Below are 14,197 nucleotides of genomic sequence, written 5' to 3'. Positions count from 1 at the left end.
CAAAAAGCACGTCAACGGTACCAGGGATTCCCAGCCAGTCTCCCATGCTGGTACTTGCCCAGCCTCAAGCTGCTTAGCATTTGCGATCTGACGAGAGCAGGCACATTCAGCTTAGAGTGGCCATTGACAGATAGTGAGCAACTCTGCGGGCCTTTTCAAGAGGAATAGAATCGTAAGGGTAAGCTTTGATGAAAAAAAAAGAAACGTCAATGGCACCAGGGATTCCCAGCCAGTCTCCCATGCTGGTACTTGCCCAGCCTCAAGCTGCTTTGCATTTGCGATCTGACGAGGGCAGGCACATTCAGCTTATAGTGGCCATTGACAGACAGTTAGCACCTGTGCGGGTCTTTTCAAGCGGAAAAAATCGTAAGTGTAAGCTTTGATAAAAACAAAAAGCACGTCAACTGTACCAGGGATTCCCAGCCAGTCTCCCATGCTGATACTTGCCCAGCCTCAAGCTACTTTGCATTTGTGATCTGACGAAGGCAGGAACATTGAGCTTAGTGCGGCCATTGATGGATTGTTAGCAACTCCGCAAGTTTTTTCAAGAGGAAGAGAATCGTAATACAAAGCTTTGATGAAAACTAAAAAGCATGTCAACGGTACCAGGAATTCCCAGCCAGTCTCCCATGCTGGTACTTGCCCAGCCTCAAGTAGCTCAGCATTTGCGATCTGACGAGGGCAGGCCCATTCAGCATAAAGAAGTAATTGACAGATAGGTCTGTAGCACAAATTTGGGTCTTTTCAAGCGGCAAAAAATCGTAAGGGTAAGCTTTGATAAAAACAAAAAGCACGTTAACGGTACCAGGGATTCCCAGCCAGTCTCCCATGCTGGTACTTGCCCAGCCTCAAGCTGCTTTGCATTTGCGACCTGACGAGAGCAGGCACATTCAGCTTAGAGTGACCGTTGACAGATAGATAGCACCAGTGCGGGTCTTTTCAAGCGGAAAAAAATCTTAAGGGTAAGCTTTGATAAAAACAAAAAGCACGTCAACGGTACCAGGGATTCCCAGCCAGTCTCCCATGCTGGTACTTGCCCAGCCTCAAGCTGCTTTGCATTTGCGATCTGACGAGGGCAGGCACATTCAGCTTAGAGTGACCGTTGACAGATAGTTAACACCAGTGCGGGTCCTTTCAAGCGGAAAAAAATCGTAAGTGTAAGCTTTGATAAAAACAAGAAGCACGTCAACGGTACCAGGGATTCCCAGCCAGTCTCCCATGCTGGTACTTGCCCAGCCTCAAGCTGCTTTGCATTTGCGATCTGACGAGGGCAGGCACATTCAGCTTAGAGTGACCGTTGACAGATAGTTAGCACCAGTGCGGGTCTTTTCAAGCGGAAAAAAATCGTAAGGGTAAGCTTTGATAAAAACAAAAAGCGCGTCAACGGTACCAGGGATTCCCAGCCAGTCTCCCATGCTGGTACTTGCCCAGCCTCAAGCTGCTTTGCATTTGCGATCTGACGAGGGCAGGCACATTCAGCTTAGAGTGGCCATTGACAGATAGTGAGCAACTCTGCGGGCCTTTTCAAGAGGAATAGAATCGTAAGGGTAAGCTTTGATGAAAAAAAAAGAAACGTCAATGGCACCAGGGATTCCCAGCCAGTCTCCCATGCTGGTACTTGCCCAGCCTCAAGCTGCTTTGCATTTGCGATCTGACGAGGGCAAGCACATTCAGCTTAGAGTGGCCATTGACAGACAGTTAGCACCTGTGCGGGTCTTTTCAAGCGGAAAAAATCGTAAGTGTAAGCTTTGATAAAAACAAAACAATGTGGGAACCGTGCCAGGGATTCCCTGCCAGTCTACCAAGCTGATACTTGCCCAGCCTCAAGCTACTTTGCATTTGTGATCTGACGAAGGCAGGAACATTGAGCTTAGTGCGGCCATTGATGGATTGTTAGCAACTCCGCAAGTTTTTTCAAGAGGAAGAGAATCGTAATACAAAGCTTTGATGAAAACTAAAAAGCATGTCAACGGTACCAGGAATTCCCAGCCAGTCTCCCATGCTGGTACTTGCCCAGCCTCAAGTAGCTCAGCATTTGCGATCTGACGAGGGCAGGCCCATTCAGCATAAAGAAGTAATTGACAGATAGGTCTGTAACACAAATTTGGGTCTTTTCAAGCGGCAAAAAATCGTAAGGGTAAGCTTTGATAAAAACAAAAAGCACGTTAACGGTACCAGGGATTCCCAGCCAGTCTCCCATGCTGGTACTTGCCCAGCCTCAAGCTGCTTTGCATTTGCGATCTGACGAGGGCAGGCACATTCAGCTTAGAGTGACCGTTGACAGATAGTAAGCACCAGTGCGGGTCTTTTCAAGCGGAAAAAAATCGTAAGGGTAAGCTTTGATAAAAACAAAAAGCACGTCAACGGTACCAGGGATTCCCAGCCAGTCTCCCATGCTGGTACTTGCCCAGCCTCAAGCTGCTTTGCATTTGCCATCTGACGAGGGCAGGCACATTCAGCTTAGAGTGACCGTTGACAGATAGTTAGCACCAGTGCGGGTCTTTTCAAGCGGAAAAAAATCGTAAGGGTAAGCTTTGATAAAAACAAAAAGCACGTCAACGGTACCAGGGATTCCCAGCCAGTCTCCCATGCTGGTACTTGCCCAGCCTCAAGCTGCTTTGCATTTGCGATCTGACGAGGGCAGGCACATTCAGCTTAGAGTGACCGTTGACAGATAGTTAGCACCAGTGCGGGTCTTTTCAAGCGGAAAAAAATCGTAAGGGTAAGCTTTGATAAAAACAAAAAGCACGTCAACGGTACCAGGGATTCCCAGCCAGTCTCCCATGCTGGTACTTGCCCAGCCTCAAGCTGCTTTGCAGTTGCGATCTGACGAGGGCAGGCACATTCAGCTTAGAGTGACCGTTGACAGATAGTTAGCACCAGTGCGGGTCTTTTCAAGCGGAAAAAAATCGTAAGGGTAAGCTTTGATAAAAACAAAAAGCACGTCAACGGTACCAGGGATTCCCAGCCAGTCTCCCATGCTGGTACTTGCCCAGCCTCAAGCTGCTTTGCATTTGCGATCTGACGAGGGCAGGCACATTCAGCTTAGAGTGACCGTTGACAGATAGTTAGCACCAGTGCGGGTCTTTTCAAGCGGAAAAAAATCGTAAGGGTAAGCTTTGATAAAAACAAAAAGCACGTCAACGGTACCAGGGATTCCCAGCCAGTCTCCCATGCTGGTACTTGCCCAGCCTCAAGATGCTTTGCATTTGCGATCTGACGAGGGCAGGCACATTCAGCTTAGAGTGACCGTTGACAGATAGTTAGCACCAGTGCGGGTCTTTTCAAGCGGAAAAAAATCGTAAGGGTAAGCTTTGATAAAAACAAAAAGCACGTCAACGGTACCAGGGATTCCCAGCCAGTCTCCCATGCTGGTACTTGCCCAGCCTCAAGCTGCTTTGCATTTGCGATCTGACGAGGGCAGGCACATTCAGCTTAGAGTGACCATTGACAGATCATTAGCACCAGTGCGGGTCTTTTCAAGCGGAAAAAAATCGTAAGGGTAAGCTTTGATAAAAACAAAAAGCACGTCAGCGGTACCAGGGATTCCCAGCCAGTCTCCCATGCTGGTACTTGCCCAGCCTCAAGCTGCTTAGCATTTGCGATCTGACGAGAGCAGGCACATTCAGCTTAGAGTGGCCATTGACAGATAGTGAGCAACTCTGCGGGCCTTTTCAAGAGGAATAGAATCGTAAGGGTAAGCTTTGATGAAAAAAAAAAAAACATCAATGGCACCAGGGATTCCCAGCCAGTCTCCCATGCTGGTACTTGCCCAGCCTCAAGCTGCTTTGCATTTGCGATCTGACGAGGGCAGGCACATTCAGCTTAGAGTGGCCATTGCCAGACAGTTAGCACCTGTGCGGGTCTTTTCAAGCGGAAAAAATCGTAAGTGTAAGCTTTGATAAAAACAAAACAATGTGGGAACCGTGCCAGGGATTCCCTGCCAGTCTACCAAGCTGATACTTGCCCAGCCTTAAGCTACTTTGCATTTGTGATCTGACGAAGGCAGGAACATTGAGCTTAGTGCGGCCATTGATGGATTGTTAGCAACTCCGCAAGTTTTTTCAAGAGGAAGAGAATCGTAATACAAAGCTTTGATGAAAACTAAAAAGCATGTCAACGGTACCAGGGATTCCCAGCCAGTCTCCCATGCTGGTACTTGCCCAGCCTCAAGCTGCTTTGCATTTGCGATCTGACGAGGGCAGGCACATTCAGCTTAGAGTGACCGTTGACAGATAGTTAGCACCAGTGCGGGTCTTTTCAAGCGGAAAAAAATCGTAAGGGTAAGCTTTGATAAAAACAAAAAGCACGTCAACGGTACCAGGGATTCCCAGCCAGTCTCCCATGCTGGTACTTGCCCAGCCTCAAGCTGCTTTGCATTTGCGATCTGACGAGGGCAGGGACATTCAGCTTAGAGTGACCGTTGACAGATAGTTAGCACCAGTGCGGGTCTTTTCAAGCGGAAAAAAATCGTAAGGGTAAGCTTTGATAAAAACAAAAAGCACGTCAACGGTACCAGGGATTCCCAGCCAGTCTCCCATGCTGGTACTTGCCCAGCCTCAAGCTGCTTTGCATTTGCGATCTGAAGAGGGCAGGCACATTCAGCTTAGAGCGACCGTTGACAGATAGTTAGCACCAGTGCGGGTCTTTTCAAGCGGAAAAAAATCGTAAGGGTAAGCTTTGATAAAAACAAAAAGCACGTCAACGGTACCAGGGATTCCCAGCCAGTCTCCCATGCTGGTACTTGCCCAGCCTCAAGCTGCTTAGCATTTGCGATCTGACGAGAGCAGGCACATTCAGCTTAGAGTGGCCATTGACAGATAGTGAGCAACTCTGCGGGCCTTTTCAAGAGGAATAGAATCGTAAGGGTAAGCTTTGATGAAAAAAAAAGAAACGTCAATGGCACCAGGGATTCCCAGCCAGTCTCCCATGCTGGTACTTGCCCAGCCTCAAGCTGCTTTGCATTTGCGATCTGACGAGGGCAGGCACATTCAGCTTAGAGTGGCCATTGACAGACAGTTAGCACCTGTGCGGGTCTTTTCAAGCGGAAAAAATCGTAAGTGTAAGCTTTGATAAAAACAAAACAATGTGGGAACCGTGCCAGGGATTCCCTGCCAGTCTACCAAGCTGATACTTGCCCAGCCTCAAGCTACTTTGCATTTGTGATCTGACGAAGGCAGGAACATTGAGCTTAGTGCGGCCATTGATGGATTGTTAGCAACTCCGCAAGTTTTTTCAAGAGGAAGAGAATCGTAATACAAAGCTTTGATGAAAACTAAAAAGCATGTTAACGGTACCAGGGATTCCCAGCCAGTCTCCCATGCTGGTACTTGCCCAGCCTCAAGCTGCTTTGCATTTGCGATCTGACGAGGGCAGGCACATTCAGCTTAGAGTGACCGTTGACAGATAGTTAGCACCAGTGCGGGTCTTTTCAAGCGGAAAAAAATCGTAAGGGTAAGCTTTGATAAAAACAAAAAGCACGTCAACGGTACCAGGGATTCCCAGCCAGTCTCCCATGCTGGTACTTGCCCAGCCTCAAGCTGCTTTGCATTTGCGATCTGACGAGGGCAGGCACATTCAGCTTAGAGTGACCGTTGACAGATAGTTAGCACCAGTGCGGGTCTTTTCAAGCGGAAAAAAATCGTAAGGGTAAGCTTTGATAAAAACAAAAAGCACGTCAACGGTACCAGGGATTCCCAGCCAGTCTCCCATGCTGGTACTTGCCCAGCCTCAAGCTGCTTTGCATTTGCGATCTGAAGAGGGCAGGCACATTCAGCTTAGAGTGACCGTTGACAGATAGTTAGCACCAGTGCGGGTCTTTTCAAGCGGAAAAAAATCGTAAGGGTAAGCTTTGATAAAAACAAAAAGCACGTCAACGGTACCAGGGATTCCCAGCCAGTCTCCCATGCTGGTACTTGCCCAGCCTCAAGCTGCTTTGCATTTGCGATCTGACGAGGGCAGGCACATTCAGCTTAGAGTGACCATTGACAGATAGTTAGCACCAGTGCGGGTCTTTTCAAGCGGAAAAAAATCGTAAGGGTAAGCTTTGATAAAAACAAAAAGCACGTCAACGGTACCAGGGATTCCCAGCCAGTCTCCCATGCTGGTACTTGCCCAGCCTCAAGCTGCTTTGCATTTGCGATCTGACGAGGGCAGGCACATTCAGCTTAGAGTGACCATTGACAGATCGTTAGCACCAGTGCGGGTCTTTTCAAGCGGAAAAAAATCGTAAGGGTAAGCTTTGATAAAAACAAAAAGCACGTCAGCGGTACCAGGGATTCCCAGCCAGTCTCCCATGCTGGTACTTGCCCAGCCTCAAGCTGCTTAGCATTTGCGATCTGACGAGAGCAGGCACATTCAGCTTAGAGTGGCCATTGACAGAAAGTGAGCAACTCTGCGGGCCTTTTCAAGAGGAATAGAATCGTAAGGGTAAGCTTTGATGAAAAAAAAAGAAACGTCAATGGCACCAGGGATTCCCAGCCAGTCTCCCATGCTGGTACTTGCCCAGCCTCAAGCTGCTTTGCATTTGCGATCTGACGAGGGCAGGCACATTCAGCTTAGAGTGGCCATTGACAGACAGTTAGCACCTGTGCGGGTCTTTTCAAGCGGAAAAAATCGTAAGTGTAAGCTTTGATAAAAACAAAACAATGTGGGAACCGTGCCAGGGATTCCCTGCCAGTCTACCAAGCTGATACTTGCCCAGCCTCAAGCTACTTTGCATTTGTGATCTGACGAAGGCAGGAACATTGAGCTTAGTGCGGCCATTGATGAATTGTTAGCAACTCCGCAAGTTTTTTCAAGAGGAAGAGAATCGTAATACAAAGCTTTGATGAAAACTAAAAAGCATGTCAACGGTACCAGGGATTCCCAGCCAGTCTCCCATGCTGGTACTTGCCCAGCCTCAAGCTGCTTTGCATTTGCGATCTGACGAGGGCAGGCACATTCAGCTTAGAGTGACCGTAGACAGATAGTTAGCCCCAGTGCGGGTCTTTTCAAGCGGAAAAAAATCGTAAGGGTAAGCTTTGATAAAAACAAAAAGCACGTCAACGGTACCAGGGATTCCCAGCCAGTCTCCCATGCTGGTACTTGCCCAGCCTCAAGCTGCTTTGCATTTGCGATCTGAAGAGGGCAGGCACATTCAGCTTAGAGTGACCGTTGACAGATAGTTAGCACCAGTGCGGGTCTTTTCAAGCGGAAAAAAATCGTAAGGGTAAGCTTTGATAAAAACAAAAAGCACGTCAACGGTACCAGGGATTCCCAGCCAGTCTCCCATGCTGGTACTTGCCCAGCCTCAAGCTGCTTAGCATTTGCGATCTGACGAGAGCAGGCACATTCAGCTTAGAGTGGCCATTGACAGATAGTGAGCAACTCTGCGGGCCTTTTCAAGAGGAATAGAATCGTAAGGGTAAGCTTTGATGAAAAAAAAAGAAACGTCAATGGCACCAGGGATTCCCAGCCAGTCTCCCATGCTGGTACTTGCCCAGCCTCAAGCTGCTTTGCATTTGCGATCTGACGAGGGCAGGCACATTCAGCTTAGAGTGGCCATTGACAGACAGTTAGCACCTGTGCGGGTCTTTTCAAGCGGAAAAAATCGTAAGTGTAAGCTTTGATAAAAACAAAACAATGTGGGAACCGTGCCAGGGATTCCCTGCCAGTCTACCAAGCTGATACTTGCCCAGCCTCAAGCTACTTTGCATTTGTGATCTGACGAAGGCAGGAACATTGAGCTTAGTGCGGCCATTGATGGATTGTTAGCAACTCCGCAAGTTTTTTCAAGAGGAAGAGAATCGTAATACAAAGCTTTGATGAAAACTAAAAAGCATGTCAACGGTACCAGGAATTCCCAGCCAGTCTCCCATGCTGGTACTTGCCCAGCCTCAAGTAGCTCAGCATTTGCGATCTGACGAGGGCAGGCCCATTCAGCATAAAGAAGTAATTGACAGATAGGTCTGTAGCACAAATTTGGGTCTTTTCAAGCGGCAAAAAATCGTAAGGGTAAGCTTTGATAAAAACAAAAAGCACGTTAACGGTACCAGGGATTCCCAGCCAGTCTCCCATGCTGGTACTTGCCCAGCCTCAAGCTGCTTTGCATTTGCGATCTGACGAGGGCAGGCACATTCAGCTTAGAGTGACCGTTGACAGATAGTTAGCACCAGTGCGGGTCTTTTCAAGCGGAAAAAAATCGTAAGGGTAAGCTTTGATAAAAACAAAAAGCACGTCAACGGTACCAGGGATTCCCAGCCAGTCTCCCATGCTGGTACTTGCCCAGCCTCAAGCTGCTTTGCATTTGCGATCTGACGAGGGCAGGCACATTCAGCTTAGAGTGACCGTTGACAGATAGTTAGCACCAGTGCGGGTCTTTTCAAGCGGAAAAAAATCGTAAGGGTAAGCTTTGATAAAAACAAAAAGCACGTCAACGGTACCAGGGATTCCCAGCCAGTCTCCCATGCTGGTACTTGCCCAGCCTCAAGCTGCTTTGCATTTGCGATCTGACGAGGGCAGGCACATTCAGCTTAGAGTGACCGTTGACAGATAGTTAGCACCAGTGCGGGTCTTTTCAAGCGGAAAAAAATCGTAAGGGTAAGCTTTGATAAAAACAAAAAGCACGTCAACGGTACCAGGGATTCCCAGCCAGTCTCCCATGCTGGTACTTGCCCAGCCTCAAGCTGCTTTGCATTTGCGATCTGACGAGGGCAGGCACATTCAGCTTAGAGTGACCATTGACAGATCGTTAGCACCAGTGCGGGTCTTTTCAAGCGGAAAAAAATCGTAAGGGTAGGCTTTGATAAAAACAAAAAGCACGTCAGCGGTACCAGGGATTCCCAGCCAGTCTCCCATGCTGGTACTTGCCCAGCCTCAAGCTGCTTAGCATTTGCGATCTGACGAGAGCAGGCACATTCAGCTTAGAGTGGCCATTGACAGATAGTGAGCAACTCTGCGGGCCTTTTCAAGAGGAATAGAATCGTAAGGGTAAGCTTTGATGAAAAAAAAAGAAACGTCAATGGCACCAGGGATTCCCAGCCAGTCTCCCATGCTGGTACTTGCCCAGCCTCAAGCTGCTTTGCATTTGCGATCTGACGAGGGCAGGCACATTCAGCTTAGAGTGGCCATTGACAGACAGTTAGCACCTGTGCGGGTCTTTTCAAGCGGAAAAAATCGTAATTGTAAGCTTTGATAAAAACAAAACAATGTGGGAACCGTGCCAGGGATTCCCAGCCAGTCTACCAAGCTGATACTTGCCCAGCCTCAAGCTACTTTGCATTTGTGATCTGACGAAGGCAGGAACATTGAGCTTAGTGCGGCCATTGATGGATTGTTAGCAACTCCGCAAGTTTTTTCAAGAGGAAGAGAATCGTAATACAAAGCTTTGATGAAAACTAAAAAGCATGTCAACGGTACCAGGGATTCCCAGCCAGTCTCCCATGCTGGTACTTGCCCAGCCTCAAGCTGCTTTGCATTTGCGATCTGACGAGGGCAGGCACATTCAGCTTAGAGTGACCGTTGACAGATAGTTAGCACCAGTGCGGGCCTTTTCAAGCGGAAAAAAATCGTAAGGGTAAGCTTTGATAAAAACAAAAAGCACGTCAACGGTACCAGGGATTCCCAGCCAGTCTCCCATGCTGGTACTTGCCCAGCCTCAAGCTGCTTTGCATTTGTGATCTGACGAGGGCAGGAACATTCAGCTTAGAGTGACCGTTGACAGATAGTTAGCACCAGTGCGGGTCTTTTCAAGCGGAAAAAAATCGTAAGGGTAAGCTTTGATAAAAACAAAAAGCACGTCAACGGTACCAGGGATTCCCAGCCAGTCTCCCATGCTGGTACTTGCCCAGCCTCAAGCTGCTTTGCATTTGCGATCTGACGAGGGCAGGCACATTCAGCTTAGAGTGACCGTTGACAGATAGTTAGCACCAGTGCGGGTCTTTTCAAGCGGAAAAAAATCGTAAGGGTAAGCTTTGATAAAAACAAAAAGCACGTCAACGGTACCAGGGATTCCCAGCCAGTCTCCCATGCTGGTACTTGCCCAGCCTCAAGCTGCTTTGCATTTGCGATCTGACGAGGGCAGGCACATTCAGCTTAGAGTGACCGTTGACAGATAGTTAGCACCAGTGCGGGTCTTTTCAAGCGGAAAAAAATCGTAAGGGTAAGCTTTGATAAAAACAAAAAGCACGTCAACGGTACCAGGGAATCCCAGCCAGCCTCAAGCTGCTTTGCATTTGCGATCTGACGAGGGCAGGCACATTCAGCTTAGAGTGACCATTGAAAGATCGTTAGCACCAGTGCGGGTCTTTTCAAGCGGAAAAAAATCGTAAGGGTAAGCTTTGATAAAAACAAAAAGCACGTCAGCGGTACCAGGGATTCCCAGCCAGTCTCCCATGCTGGTACTTGCCCAGCCTCAAGCTGCTTAGCATTTGCGATCTGACGAGAGCAGGCACATTCAGCTTAGAGTGGCCATTGACAGATAGTGAGCAACTCTGCGGGCCTTTTCAAGAGGAATAGAATCGTAAGGGTAAGCTTTGATGAAAAAAAAAGAATCGTCAATGGCACCAGGGATTCCCAGCCAGTCTCACATGCTGGTACTTGCCCAGCCTCAAGCTGCTTTGCATTTGCGATCTGACGAGGGCAGGCACATTCAGCTTAGAGTGGCCATTGACAGACAGTTAGCACCTGTGCGGGTCTTTTCAAGCGGAAAAAATCGTAAGTGTAAGCTTTGATAAAAACAAAACAATGTGGGAACCGTGCCAGGGATTCCCTGCCAGTCTACCAAGCTGATACTTGCCCAGCCTCAAGCTACTTTGCATTTGTGATCTGACGAAGGCAGGAACATTGAGCTTAGTGCGGCCATTGATGGATTGTTAGCAACTCCGCAAGTTTTTTCAAGAGGAAGAGAATCGTAATACAAAGCTTTGATGAAAACTAAAAAGCATGTCAACGGTACCAGGAATTCCCAGCCAGTCTCCCATGCTGGTACTTGCCCAGCCTCAAGTAGCTCAGCATTTGCGATCTGACGAGGGCAGGCCCATTCAGCATAAAGAAGTAATTGACAGATAGGTCTGTAGCACAAATTTGGGTCTTTTCAAGCGGCAAAAAATCGTAAGGGTAAGCTTTGATAAAAACAAAAAGCACGTTAACGGTACCAGGGATTCCCAGCCAGTCTCCCATGCTGGTACTTGCCCAGCCTCAAGCTGCTTTGCATTTGCGATCTGACGAGGGCAGGCACATTCAGCTTAGAGTGACCGTTGACAGATAGTTAGCACCAGTGCGGGTCTTTTCAAGCGGAAAAAAATCGTAAGGGTAAGCTTTGATAAAAACAAAAAGCACGTCAACGGTGCCAGGGATTCCCAGCCAGTCTCCCATGCTGGTACTTGCCCAGCCTCAAGCTGCTTTGCATTTGCGATCTGACGAGGGCAGGCACATTCAGCTTAGAGTGACCGTTGACAGATAGTTAGCACCAGTGCGGGTCTTTTCAAGCAGAAAAAAATCGTAAGGGTAAGCTTTGATAAAAACAAAAAGCACGTCAACGGTACCAGGGATTCCCAGCCAGTCTCCCATGCTGGTACTTGCCCAGCCTCAAGCTGCTTTGCATTTGCGATCTGACGAGGGCAGGCACATTCAGCTTAGAGTGACCGTTGACAGATAGTTAGCACCAGTGCGGGTCTTTTCAAGCGGAAAAAAATCGTAAGGGTAAGCTTTGATAAAAACAAAAAGCACGTCAACTGTACCAGGGATTCCCAGCCAGCCTCCCATGCTGGTACTTGCCCAGCCTCAAGCTGCTTTGCATTTGCGATCTGACGAGGGCAGGCACATTCAGCTTAGAGTGACCGTTGACAGATAGTTAGCACCAGTGCGGGTCTTTTCAAGCGGAAAAAAATCGTAAGGGTAAGCTTTGATAAAAACAAAAAGCACGTCAACGGTACCAGGGATTCCCAGCCAGTCTCCCATGCTGGTACTTGCCCAGCCTCAAGCTGCTTAGCATTTGCGATCTGACGAGAGCAGGCACATTCAGCTTAGAGTGGCCATTGACAGATAGTAAGCAACTCTGCGGGCCTTTTCAAGAGGAATAGAATCGTAAGGGTAAGCTTTGATGAAAAAAAAAGAAACGTCAACGGTACCAGGGATTCCCAGCCAGTCTCCCATGCTGATACTTGCCCAGCCTCAAGATGCTTTGCATTTGCGATCTGACGAGGGCAGGCACATTCAGCTTAGAGTGACCGTTGACAGATAGTTAGCACCAGTGCGGGTCTTTTCAAGCGGAAAAAAATCGTAAGGGTAAGCTTTGATAAAAACAAAAAGCACGTCAACGGTACCAGGGATTCCCAGCCAGTCTCCCATGCTGGTACTTGCCCAGCCTCAAGCTGCTTTGCATTTGCGATCTGACGAGGGCAGGCACATTCAGCTTAGAGTGGCCATTGACAGACAGTTAGCACCTGTGCGGGTCTTTTCAAGCGGAAAAAATCGTAAGTGTAAGCTTTGATAAAAACAAAACAATGTGGGAACCGTGCCAGGGATTCCCTGCCAGTCTACCAAGCTGATACTTGCCCAGCCTCAAGCTACTTTGCATTTGTGATCTGACGAAGGCAGGAACATTGAGCTTAGTGCGGCCATTGATGGATTGTTAGCAACTCCGCAAGTTTTTTCAAGAGGAAGAGAATCGTAATACAAAGCTTTGATGAAAACTAAAAAGCATGTCAACGGTACCAGGGATTCCCAGCCAGTCTCCCATGCTGGTACTTGCCCAGCCTCAAGCTGCTTTGCATTTGCGATCTGACGAGGGCAGGCACATTCAGCTTAGAGTGACCGTTGACAGATAGTTAGCACCAGTGCGGGTCTTTTCAAGCGGAAAAAAATCGTAAGGGTAAGCTTTGATAAAAACAAAAAGCACGTCAACGGTACCAGGGATTCCCAGCCAGTCTCCCATGCTGGTACTTGCCCAGCCTCAAGCTGCTTTGCATTTGCGATCTGACGAGGGCAGGCACATTCAGCTTAGAGTGACCGTTGACAGATAGTTAGCACCAGTGCGGGTCTTTTCAAGCGGAAAAAAATCGTAAGGGTAAGCTTTGATAAAAACAAAAAGCACGTCAACGGTACCAGGGATTCCCAGCCAGTCTCCCATGCTGGTACTTGCCCAGCCTCAAGCTGCTTTGCATTTGCGATCTGACGAGGGCAGGCACATTCAGCTTAGAGTGACCATTGACAGATCGTTAGCACCAGTGCGGGTCTTTTCAAGCGGAAAAAAATCGTAAGGGTAAGCTTTGATAAAAACAAAAAGCACGTCAGCGGTACCAGGGATTCCCAGCCAGTCTCCCATGCTGGTACTTGCCCAGCCTCAAGCTGCTTAGCATTTGCGATCTGACGAGAGCAGGCACATTCAGCTTAGAGTGGCCATTGACAGATAGTGAGCAACTCTGCGGGCCTTTTCAAGAGGAATAGAATCGTAAGGGTAAGCTTTGATGAAAAAAAAGAAACGTCAATGGCACCAGGGATTCCCAGCCAGTCTCCCATGCTGGTACTTGCCCAGCCTCAAGCTGCTTTGCATTTGCGATCTGACGAGGGCAGGCACATTCAGCTTAGAGTGGCCATTGACAGACAGTTAGCACCTGTGCGGGTCTTTTCAAGCGGAAAAAATCGTAAGTGTAAGCTTTGATAAAAACAAAACAATGTGGGAACCGTGCCAGGGATTCCCTGCCAGTCTACCAAGCTGATACTTGCCCAGCCTCAAGCTACTTTGCATTTGTGATCTGACGAAGGCAGGAACATTGAGCTTAGTGCGGCCATTGATGGATTGTTAGCAACTCCGCAAGTTTTTTCAAGAGGAAGAGAATCGTAATACAAAGCTTTGATGAAAACTAAAAAGCATGTCAACGGTACCAGGGATTCCCAGCCAGTCTCCCATGCTGGTACTTGCCCAGCCTCAAGCTGCTTTGCATTTGCGATCTGACGAGGGCAGGCACATTCAGCTTAGAGTGACCGTTGACAGATAGTTAGCACCAGTGCGGGTCTTTTCAAGCAGAAAAAAATCGTAAGGGTAAGCTTTGATAAAAACAAAAAGCACGTCAACGGTACCAGGGATTCCCAGCCAGTCTCCCATGCTGGTACTTGCCCAGCCTCAAGCTGCTTTGCATTTGCGATCTGACGAGGGCAGGCACATTCAGCTTAGAGTGACCGTTGACAGATAGTTAGCACCAGTGCGGGTCTTTTC

General features: G+C 48.3%; 41 pseudogenes; all 41 read right to left on the bottom strand.

The window, feature by feature from the left end:
* Nucleotides 1-9: 9 nt before the first annotated feature.
* Nucleotides 10-128, bottom strand: LOC138658741 (5S ribosomal RNA; annotated as a pseudogene).
* An 860-nt stretch (nucleotides 129-988) lies between these two features.
* On the bottom strand, nucleotides 989-1,107 carry LOC138658476 (5S ribosomal RNA; annotated as a pseudogene).
* A 76-nt stretch (nucleotides 1,108-1,183) lies between these two features.
* On the bottom strand, nucleotides 1,184-1,302 carry LOC138658475 (5S ribosomal RNA; annotated as a pseudogene).
* A 271-nt stretch (nucleotides 1,303-1,573) lies between these two features.
* On the bottom strand, nucleotides 1,574-1,692 carry LOC138659731 (5S ribosomal RNA; annotated as a pseudogene).
* Nucleotides 1,693-2,553: 861 nt separating this feature from the next.
* On the bottom strand, nucleotides 2,554-2,672 carry LOC138658474 (5S ribosomal RNA; annotated as a pseudogene).
* A 76-nt stretch (nucleotides 2,673-2,748) lies between these two features.
* On the bottom strand, nucleotides 2,749-2,867 carry LOC138659509 (5S ribosomal RNA; annotated as a pseudogene).
* A 76-nt stretch (nucleotides 2,868-2,943) lies between these two features.
* Nucleotides 2,944-3,062, bottom strand: LOC138658472 (5S ribosomal RNA; annotated as a pseudogene).
* Nucleotides 3,063-3,333: 271 nt separating this feature from the next.
* On the bottom strand, nucleotides 3,334-3,452 carry LOC138659315 (5S ribosomal RNA; annotated as a pseudogene).
* Nucleotides 3,453-3,528: 76 nt separating this feature from the next.
* On the bottom strand, nucleotides 3,529-3,647 carry LOC138659106 (5S ribosomal RNA; annotated as a pseudogene).
* A 467-nt stretch (nucleotides 3,648-4,114) lies between these two features.
* LOC138659778 (5S ribosomal RNA) lies at nucleotides 4,115-4,233 on the bottom strand (annotated as a pseudogene).
* Nucleotides 4,234-4,309: 76 nt separating this feature from the next.
* LOC138659196 (5S ribosomal RNA) lies at nucleotides 4,310-4,428 on the bottom strand (annotated as a pseudogene).
* A 271-nt stretch (nucleotides 4,429-4,699) lies between these two features.
* On the bottom strand, nucleotides 4,700-4,818 carry LOC138658730 (5S ribosomal RNA; annotated as a pseudogene).
* A 76-nt stretch (nucleotides 4,819-4,894) lies between these two features.
* On the bottom strand, nucleotides 4,895-5,013 carry LOC138658874 (5S ribosomal RNA; annotated as a pseudogene).
* A 467-nt stretch (nucleotides 5,014-5,480) lies between these two features.
* On the bottom strand, nucleotides 5,481-5,599 carry LOC138658471 (5S ribosomal RNA; annotated as a pseudogene).
* A 76-nt stretch (nucleotides 5,600-5,675) lies between these two features.
* Nucleotides 5,676-5,794, bottom strand: LOC138659414 (5S ribosomal RNA; annotated as a pseudogene).
* A 76-nt stretch (nucleotides 5,795-5,870) lies between these two features.
* Nucleotides 5,871-5,989, bottom strand: LOC138659314 (5S ribosomal RNA; annotated as a pseudogene).
* Nucleotides 5,990-6,065: 76 nt separating this feature from the next.
* LOC138659313 (5S ribosomal RNA) lies at nucleotides 6,066-6,184 on the bottom strand (annotated as a pseudogene).
* Nucleotides 6,185-6,260: 76 nt separating this feature from the next.
* On the bottom strand, nucleotides 6,261-6,379 carry LOC138659105 (5S ribosomal RNA; annotated as a pseudogene).
* A 76-nt stretch (nucleotides 6,380-6,455) lies between these two features.
* On the bottom strand, nucleotides 6,456-6,574 carry LOC138658871 (5S ribosomal RNA; annotated as a pseudogene).
* A 272-nt stretch (nucleotides 6,575-6,846) lies between these two features.
* On the bottom strand, nucleotides 6,847-6,965 carry LOC138659206 (5S ribosomal RNA; annotated as a pseudogene).
* A 76-nt stretch (nucleotides 6,966-7,041) lies between these two features.
* On the bottom strand, nucleotides 7,042-7,160 carry LOC138659413 (5S ribosomal RNA; annotated as a pseudogene).
* Nucleotides 7,161-7,236: 76 nt separating this feature from the next.
* On the bottom strand, nucleotides 7,237-7,355 carry LOC138658718 (5S ribosomal RNA; annotated as a pseudogene).
* A 76-nt stretch (nucleotides 7,356-7,431) lies between these two features.
* LOC138658870 (5S ribosomal RNA) lies at nucleotides 7,432-7,550 on the bottom strand (annotated as a pseudogene).
* A 666-nt stretch (nucleotides 7,551-8,216) lies between these two features.
* On the bottom strand, nucleotides 8,217-8,335 carry LOC138658470 (5S ribosomal RNA; annotated as a pseudogene).
* A 76-nt stretch (nucleotides 8,336-8,411) lies between these two features.
* Nucleotides 8,412-8,530, bottom strand: LOC138658469 (5S ribosomal RNA; annotated as a pseudogene).
* Nucleotides 8,531-8,606: 76 nt separating this feature from the next.
* On the bottom strand, nucleotides 8,607-8,725 carry LOC138659312 (5S ribosomal RNA; annotated as a pseudogene).
* Nucleotides 8,726-8,801: 76 nt separating this feature from the next.
* Nucleotides 8,802-8,920, bottom strand: LOC138659104 (5S ribosomal RNA; annotated as a pseudogene).
* Nucleotides 8,921-8,996: 76 nt separating this feature from the next.
* LOC138658869 (5S ribosomal RNA) lies at nucleotides 8,997-9,115 on the bottom strand (annotated as a pseudogene).
* Nucleotides 9,116-9,387: 272 nt separating this feature from the next.
* LOC138659777 (5S ribosomal RNA) lies at nucleotides 9,388-9,506 on the bottom strand (annotated as a pseudogene).
* Nucleotides 9,507-9,777: 271 nt separating this feature from the next.
* On the bottom strand, nucleotides 9,778-9,896 carry LOC138658468 (5S ribosomal RNA; annotated as a pseudogene).
* Nucleotides 9,897-9,972: 76 nt separating this feature from the next.
* On the bottom strand, nucleotides 9,973-10,091 carry LOC138658466 (5S ribosomal RNA; annotated as a pseudogene).
* A 247-nt stretch (nucleotides 10,092-10,338) lies between these two features.
* Nucleotides 10,339-10,457, bottom strand: LOC138659103 (5S ribosomal RNA; annotated as a pseudogene).
* Nucleotides 10,458-11,513: 1,056 nt separating this feature from the next.
* On the bottom strand, nucleotides 11,514-11,632 carry LOC138658465 (5S ribosomal RNA; annotated as a pseudogene).
* A 271-nt stretch (nucleotides 11,633-11,903) lies between these two features.
* Nucleotides 11,904-12,022, bottom strand: LOC138658706 (5S ribosomal RNA; annotated as a pseudogene).
* A 662-nt stretch (nucleotides 12,023-12,684) lies between these two features.
* On the bottom strand, nucleotides 12,685-12,803 carry LOC138659776 (5S ribosomal RNA; annotated as a pseudogene).
* Nucleotides 12,804-12,879: 76 nt separating this feature from the next.
* LOC138658464 (5S ribosomal RNA) lies at nucleotides 12,880-12,998 on the bottom strand (annotated as a pseudogene).
* Nucleotides 12,999-13,074: 76 nt separating this feature from the next.
* Nucleotides 13,075-13,193, bottom strand: LOC138659311 (5S ribosomal RNA; annotated as a pseudogene).
* Nucleotides 13,194-13,269: 76 nt separating this feature from the next.
* LOC138659102 (5S ribosomal RNA) lies at nucleotides 13,270-13,388 on the bottom strand (annotated as a pseudogene).
* Nucleotides 13,389-13,463: 75 nt separating this feature from the next.
* Nucleotides 13,464-13,582, bottom strand: LOC138658868 (5S ribosomal RNA; annotated as a pseudogene).
* Nucleotides 13,583-13,854: 272 nt separating this feature from the next.
* Nucleotides 13,855-13,973, bottom strand: LOC138659775 (5S ribosomal RNA; annotated as a pseudogene).
* A 76-nt stretch (nucleotides 13,974-14,049) lies between these two features.
* LOC138658463 (5S ribosomal RNA) lies at nucleotides 14,050-14,168 on the bottom strand (annotated as a pseudogene).
* Between the last annotated feature and the right edge of the window lie 29 nt (nucleotides 14,169-14,197).

This window comes from Ranitomeya imitator, chromosome 1 (assembly GCF_032444005.1).
Source record: "Ranitomeya imitator isolate aRanImi1 chromosome 1, aRanImi1.pri, whole genome shotgun sequence".
Lineage (NCBI taxonomy): Eukaryota > Metazoa > Chordata > Amphibia > Anura > Dendrobatidae > Ranitomeya > Ranitomeya imitator.
Note: the sequence above shows the minus strand (reverse complement) of the source record. Positions and strands in the feature narration are given on the sequence as shown.